This window comes from Staurois parvus, unplaced genomic scaffold (assembly GCF_062004578.1).
Source record: "Staurois parvus isolate SC_StPar_1 unplaced genomic scaffold, SC_StPar_1.0 ptg000546l, whole genome shotgun sequence".
In the NCBI taxonomy this organism is placed as follows: Eukaryota; Metazoa; Chordata; class Amphibia; order Anura; family Ranidae; genus Staurois; species Staurois parvus.
Window position 1 is genome coordinate 3,369,552 of NW_028318342.1, and position 8,445 is coordinate 3,377,996.

Sequence of the window (8,445 nt, forward strand, 5' to 3'; positions counted from 1 at the left end):
TATATATATATATATATATATATATATATATATACACACAGTACACATAAATGTTTTACCTTTCATTTCTATTTTATTGTTTTACATGGCGAGGGTTTACATATACCTGTACTTTAATTTTCTGACTAAAGTTCCTCTTTAGTATTATTAGTACATCTGTAATTACTGTCTAAAATGTTTCTGTTCAGTGCAGTAAGTTTACTCTTCTAAAATTTCCACTTATACCATAGTGCAGTGTTCTTCAACTTCATTCCTTATGTTCCTACAGCAGGTCAGTTTTTCAAGATGTCCTTCATGTTGCACAGAAAATGTATTTTGTGTTTCTTAATCAGTAATTACTGCAGCAGTTCCTTTTGAGCTACAGCATCGGGCTGTTATAGGTTAAACATTATTGTCGGTTTTAACAACGCTGACTAAACCTATGTTTTTCTAAGTGTTAAAATAAATTAAATTGCTATTTTATGGTTGGCAAATATTATTAATGAATATTTAATGTGTCTTGCTTTTCTATGCTTTTTGTACAAAACTGCTTTTTTGCACTGAAAAAAACTAGGAAGATATTACCTCTGATACTGTTGAGAGAAACGTTTGTAATTGAAAGACATTACTCTTCAATGATCATTACTTTTTATTACAGTCTAGCAAATGTGGAGTTGTAAAAAAAAAATATTTTTTCAAGCTGAGAGAATGTAGGTAGACTGTAAACTGGTGCACTGGAGTCACTGTAACATGTACATACTATATCTATTATGAAATTATTGAAGGGTATATATTGTATTTTGTCAAATATACTGGATATACTCTTGTCTTAAATTTTAAAGAAGTTAAGACTCTGTCAGTTACCCTTCCTTAAATATTTGAATAGTACATTCTCAGAGATAAAAAGAAATAACCAAACTAATAAAATTTTGTATAAATAATTCTTTAAATTGCCCTAGCAAAACTATTTTAAATTTTATTTAGTTTATGTGCAATAAAGAAAAAGGAAAAATGGGCATTTGCCTAATGGTTGCAAGGCTAAAATTTCAAGGCGATACAGACCCTAAATATATATTTTTTATATATATATATATATATATATATATATATATATATATATATATATATATATATTAAAAAGAAAAAGAGTGGGACCTTGATAAATACATCTGAGACATAAATGTCAGCTTAAGGGCATATATGCACTTTTACATTTCAGTGGATTGACAGCAGAACAGCAGAAAATCTCCCTGCCAGGGTTACATAAGCACCCTCAGAACACTAGAGCCTCCTGACTGGTAGTCTCTTACTGAGACTCAATGGGGTTGATTTACAAAAGGCAAAATAGGCATTTACTTTGCAGATGATGTTTCCCTTAACCCAGTGAATGTGATGAAAATTCACTCTGCAAAGAATACCTTGTCATGCCCTCGCTTGCTCAAAGTCATTATAGATTTTGTGTGTTCAGAACCCCTTTAAGCAAGAGCTGTTCAAGTAGATGTAAACGCTACCTAGACGACATTTCATTTACTAAAGAATTGTGTATCACAACCAACTGCCTTATCTTATTTTTCAGAAAACATTGTTTTTACCTTTTTTCATCCTTTTTGCATCTCAGTTTTGCTAATCAACCTTTTTCTGTCTCCACACACTCCCTCTAGTGCTGACTGCAAATCCTTGCTCTGAATGGGCTTCCTGAAAGTGACTACAATAGACAGTGCAATTTGTGACTTCATCAAGGGTGAATGTGATAAAGTGAAAACAAAGGAGCATAAATGGGAGACAGTTGTCACCCCATAACGGAAAGGGCCTGAACAAGGGCCACCAGGTATTTTAATGAAAGCTGCAGATCTTAAAATATTAAAAAGACAATTTTTACCATAACATTAACACATTAAATGGGATTTTAGTGATTAGGTTTGGATCCACTTTACGACGATTTTATATTTTAAATGTGTAAATTGTTTTTATTATTCATAAGATGATTACTATATAAGCATTCCGCAATTCACTATGCAGTCATATCAAAACAGTACACAGCTGCAATATAAAATATATTAACATTATGCTATTACCAGTGCAAGGAGAGTTCATTTACTTGCAAAGAAACAAAATACAAGGTTAAACGTTTGACTAAACAATAAAGCTAGATTGTCTTGCAAATAACTGCCAAATAATCACTTTCATTCTACCTTGTTATCTTTAGATGATCTTATTACATATTCCAATGCTTGAGCAGCCTTAACAATACACAATGAAAGCTTGATCAATATATCTCCATAGCTACCTTATACTCTACTGCTGATTCTCCCCTGCGCCTTTCTAGTGCTTTGTAGATATAATCTGCTCAAAATAAATAAATAAACAGACATTCTATAAGGGGCTGTTTGTACTCTCTGAGAGCAAAGGTCCTTTTGCTGTTTCAAAGAATTCAGCATTATTATATATCCTGTGTTAGCAGTTGCATTCTAATGCCTAGACAACAAATATCTGCTGCTTATCTTTGAACTGCAGGCTGAAAATGTGATTGAATTTTTCTCACCTTTAATTCACAAGTACATATAGTCTGCCTGTTAAAGGTAAACATTTACATACGCGTGATAAAAATGGCAGTCAGTCTATTTAACAAGCCTTACTTTATTGCTCATATGATTGCCTGGTACTGCATTTTTTGTAAATATGTAGGGCTATATTTAAATATAATTGCCTTTATAGGGAAAAAGTCTCTAATCAACTTTATTACACCTTCAGTCTTTTGTATTTACTTACATAGAGGTTGCTGTCCACTGATTTGATCTTTGTAATGAATGACCCAGTGCTGGGCCATTTCATATTCTATATTGCACTCATACTCAAGTGCTTAGTGCTGTAGAATGGGGAAGATGGTGTCAAAACTCAAAATGGATATTTTGACTTGATGTTTTCCAATATTATCTGTTTATCACTGAACACTAATAGGTACAGAATAGCAAAATTACTCTTAAGACAGGTTGCTGAATGGAAGTTATCAAAAGATCATTATTATATTATTATTATTATTACACAGGATTTATATTTAATGCCAACAGTTTAAGCAGAGCTTTATAACATGAGGGCAGACAGTACAATTACAATACAATTTAATACAGTAGGAATCAGAGGGCCCTGCTCATTAGAGATTACAATCTAAGAGAGAAGGTCAAGAGATACAAAAGGTAATAACTGGGGGGATGAGCTGATGGAAAAAATAAAAGTACAGTTGTTAGGTGGGGGATAGGGTAGGCCTCTCTGAAGAGAAGGGTTTTCAGGGATCATCTAAAAATGGACAGAGTAGGAGATAGTTAGACAGATTGGGGTAGGGAGTTTCCAGAGGATGGAAGAAGTCCTGGAGGAAAGCACAGGAGGAGGTGACAAGGGAGCTAGAGAACAGGAGGTCTTGGGAGGAAGGAAGAGAACAATTAGCTTGGTATTTTGAGACGAAGTTAGTGATGTAGCTGGGGGCTTAGTTGTGGATGGATTTGTAAGTTGTTGTTAGTATTTTGAATTTAATTAATTGGATAAGCAGAAGCCAGTGGAGGGATTGGCAGATAGGGGTAGAAGATATTGAGCGGTTGGTAAGGTGGATGAGTCTGGCAGCATCATTCATGTGTACTGAAGAAGGTGTAGCCTATGTAATAGTAAGTCAATGAGGAGGGAGTTGCAGTTGTCGAGGTGAGAGATGACCAGGAAGTGAACCAGGAACTTTGTGGTGCCATTGGTTAGGAAGGGGTGTATTTTGGAGATGTTGCTGAGGTTGTGGTGGCAGGCTTTGTATATTGATTGGATGTGGGGCTGAAAAGGTAGTTCAGAGTCCAGGATTATACCTAGCACCCTGGCATGTGGGGACAGGTTGATACATGAATCGTCATTCTTGACAGAGAAGTCAGGTGAAGTGTGTGGCATGTGGGGGAGGAAATATTATAAGCTTGGTTTTGGATAGACTGAGTTTGTGACATCCAGTCTGATATGTCTGTTAGTAAATTAGTGATGTGTGTGGAAACTAAAGGAGTGAGCTGAGGGGTAGAGAGATAATTTGGTTGTCATCAGTGTAGACATGGTATTGGATGCTATTAACTGACCCAGGGAGGAAGTGTAGATTGAGAATAGGAGAGGTCCAATAACAGATCCTTGGGGGACCCTAACAGAGGAAGAAGAAAAGAGGAAGTAGAATTGTAGGGGACACTAAAGGTGCCATGGGATAGGTAGGATGAGAACCAGTGAAGATTACAGTCATGGAGACCAAAAGAGTGGAGTTTTTTGAGGAGGAGTGGGTGGTCCATTGAATCAGGCATAAGGCAGCAGAGAGGTCCAGGAGTAGGAGTACAGCATAGTGTCCATTGTTTTTAGCCGTTAGTAGATCGTTTGTGAGTTTGTGAGAGCAGTTTACGTGGAGTATGAAGGTGAAATCCAGACTAATACAAATATAAAAAAATTTGATTTTACAAAAATTCAGTCAATAAACTGTTGCTCATAAAAATACTTAAATGCAAATAGCAAATCATAAAGGGAGTATGCACAGGGAGTATGCACAAGAAAACCGTAAACTGCATCTGTAATACACACTGGTTGAAAGGGTTTTGTGAGTGAAGTCTGCAGAAGACAACGATATAAGTGTTAATCTATATAGAAAAAAAGCAAACCTCGAGGCTCGGTAATGTGTAATAGTCTGCATTTAAGAAGTAAAAGAATATCAGATCTGCACTAAAGAGAAAACATGGATATACCGGGTAGGGTAGAAGTGAAGGCAAACCTCATGGAGGCGAATAAGGATTACACAATCAAAGAGGTAGGAAAACAAACAAACCTATGTTCAATGTATATTATGGCCTGACACCTACCAATAGACATTATTGCCTTTACATATCCTTTACCAAACCATGTTCCTATATTTGATTTGAAATGAACCACAATAAGATCCATAACCATATAAAACATCAGAAAAAAATACATCAAATGGGAAAAAAGTTTGGACTGGTAAAGTATAAAGTAACAGCACTGAAATGGCAAGCCCAATATAAAAGACATGCTACTGTATATGATATTCTCTTGAGGGCTTCATCCACATATACCCATCATAAGCTCTATGTAAAATAACTCCACAACTGTATTTGTGCTTTCTGGGGTTTTTTTTTCTGCTGAATCCCTCATATATCTAAACAAAAGATTGAAAAAGGGAATTGTAAAAACAATTTAAAAAGCTAGCAAATAAGTGTAATGTATATTCTTCTTCACTGCCATGAATTGTGATGCTGGATGAGAGTTGAAGAATAAGTACCAATTTATATGTGATAGCAGTATCAGTTCCATCTGGACTGAGAGAAGATTTCAGCAAATGATTAAAAGAAACCTGGCCTGACAGCAATTGTTTAGTTCTTAGAATGCCAGTTGCCTGGCTGTTATGCTTCTACATTCTAAATCATTGACCCAGAACAGCTTTGCAGATTGAATGTTTTGACTTCACTTACTGCATACTTTTCCAGGTCATACTGGTCAGTAACACAACATATGTGAACGAGTGACTACTATGAGATTCTCCATTGCTTCTTTAGATATACAGTATGCCTCAGCCAGTTAAACCAAGTGGGTTTGGTGTTCTTGTTTCAATAAAAAAAACCCTCCAAGTCCTATTTGTTTAGAAAATTACATTTATTTTATGTTCTAGAGATAAAATTAATGCTGAATATATTGTTTTAATTTAACTTATTTGTTATAAAGTAACAGTATTACAGAATCCACATTTTACACAGATACTATAAAATGTGCAAGACTGTTCATTTTTTTTTTATTGCAAATGTCCTTTAGCACAAACACTGTGCATTTGTGTTTCCTGGCATCATTTAAATGGAAAGTTTTGGGTGATATCACTTTATAGAGTTCATCTCATATTTGGCACAGCTGGTAATTAGCTGCCATCCACGGTGATTAGGATTTGCAGAAGTGTGAAATGATCTTTCTGCACTTGTCTTATTTTGAGGTAATACATTATATAGTCCCTTTAGATAAATAATAGGCTTTCCAGAGCACAAGCTGAATATGCTTTGCATTTCCTGTGTAAAGAAAATACTTATCCAATTTTTACAGTATATATATGTACATTTTTTCTACCTTTTGATTTTTACAATTTATATATTGTAACAGTTGTGTATATTTATTTTTTTACTGTTCAACACATTTCCTTATGGAAAAACGATACGTTTTACACAAGACATTGGAATGTGACTGATGAGATGGGCTCTATGCACAGCATACTTGCACTTTATTGCTCATTCAACTCCTAGACTGCCCTTTTCCTTTGCTGATAGGCCCAGGTTTGCTGTAGGACAATGTTAGGGATTAAGTGCATAGAACATGGTTTGAAAAAATAGTGCTTTTGTAAGTGTATATAAAACTGTTCAAGTTTTATACAAAAAGTGTATCCACTGTGGGCAAGCTGAGAAGAGAACAGAATCTGGCTTTGGACATGTAACAGAGAAAAGAGAAATGCAGTGCCTCTAAGTGTAGACTTTTGAAGGATTTAATAATAATTCGGTTAAGGCAACCCAGGACTTTCACCCTTGGTCTATGACAAGTCTGTTATATGTTTTAAGATGTGAGTTGCCTTAACCTAATTAATATTAAATACTTAAAAAGTCTAAACTTAGAGGCACTGTGTTTCTCTTTCCAGGTTTGCTTTAGCCCCTCTGTCCATTGCCTTCTTCCCTACTGCTTCTTCCAGACTTAGCATGGCTCTCTTCAGCTAATGGATAGGTATGGATAATGTAATTCTTGCACATGCGCAAAGGAGTTACATCATCCCCAACACCCAGATCCATACTTGGCATCTTACAAATGTCTGGAATGAGCTAGTGAACATTGCACTGCTTATGTACAATGGACAGCGTACCCATAATTAATAAATGAGCCAAAGGAATAATTTTTTTGGCAAAAGAGACTTTTCCAAGCATGTGGTGTCTTTAACTCTACTCACTGCCAGAGCCATTTTTCCTTTTTCTTTACACATTTTAAAATGTTCATTTTAAACCTGAAGATCAGGTAAACCTGCAAACATTATATACAGTATTTTCTGAAAACAGAGACCCTTGAGAATAAAAGGTGATAGCTTTTTTATGTAAGAGGATATTAGCTATTGGATATTAGATGTTTATCATACGCATATTTTCAGTAAAAAATATACTAAATTTCATTTTGATCCACATAAATACAATGTATTACTGTCACATACCTGGATAGTAAGCCTGACGTGAAAAGGCAGGCTTCCCATACAACTCCAGCTCAAGGACTGCTGATGGTGAGACAGCGGTCGCAGGGGCACGGTGGGGTATGAGTGCCTGAGATCAGTCTGGTAATAGCAGGTGAACTGATGAGTTGCAGGCAAGGAGCAGGGTTCTGATGTAGCCGTGTGGGATGGATGGATACTCGAGCGCAGTGTGCTGAGGATGCAGGGTCAGATGAGCCGGGTTCGGTATCGGTCAGGCAGATCAGGCTTACAGCAGCAGGAGGAAGAGTAGTCAGGTCACAGGCCAGGTCAGCAAAGGAAGATCAATCAGACAGGAGCAAAGACAGAAGGATAATCCAAGACAAGTCAGAAGTCAGGACAGGAAGCAATCAAGCGGAGATCAGGAGCAGGCTGGTTCGGTATCAGGAGTCAATCACAGGAATCAGGGAACACGAGCAGGGAAAAAAACATACGGCAATGAGACAACTACTGCAGCCAGTTTCAATAGCCCTTTTGCACCAGCATTAGTGACAGGCGCGCACCCGCATGTGCGAGTGAGCATGCGCGCCGATATCCAAGTACCTGCACATCTGTTTGACTGGTAAGAACTCTGCGCATGCGCCTATTTGTGTGCCGCGGAACTTCACCTGCACTATGGGCAGGCCTTCCCTGACAATTACCCATTTACAGTATACAGTTGTGTTCAAAATAATAGCAGTCAGACATTACTAACTTGATCAATCACTGTTTTTGGTAGAAATGGTACTTCTACATGGCAAATAATTTACTAGCAGGTGTAGTAGAGTAATAGAAATCCAACAGACCCAACAGTCATGACATGCATGCTGCTGATTCTGTGTAATTGAATCACTAATTGAAAGGGGCATGTTCAAAATAATAGCAGTGTGGAGTTCTATTAGTGAGGTCATTCATTCTTTGAAAAACAGGTGGCAAATATTGCCATTATTTAAGGAAGAAAAGCAGCAAATGTTGTACATGCTGGTTACAGTGCATTTCTCTCTGAAATTCTGAGGAAAATGGATCGTACTAGCCATTGTTCAGAAAAACAGCGTACCTTGATTAAAACGTTGATTGGAGAGGGGAAAACATATAAAGAAGAGCAGAAAATAATAGGCTGCTCAGCTAAAATGATCGCAAATGCTTTAAAATGGCAACCAAAACCTGAAAGACGTGGAAGAAAGCGAAAAACTACCATTGGAATGGATAGAAGA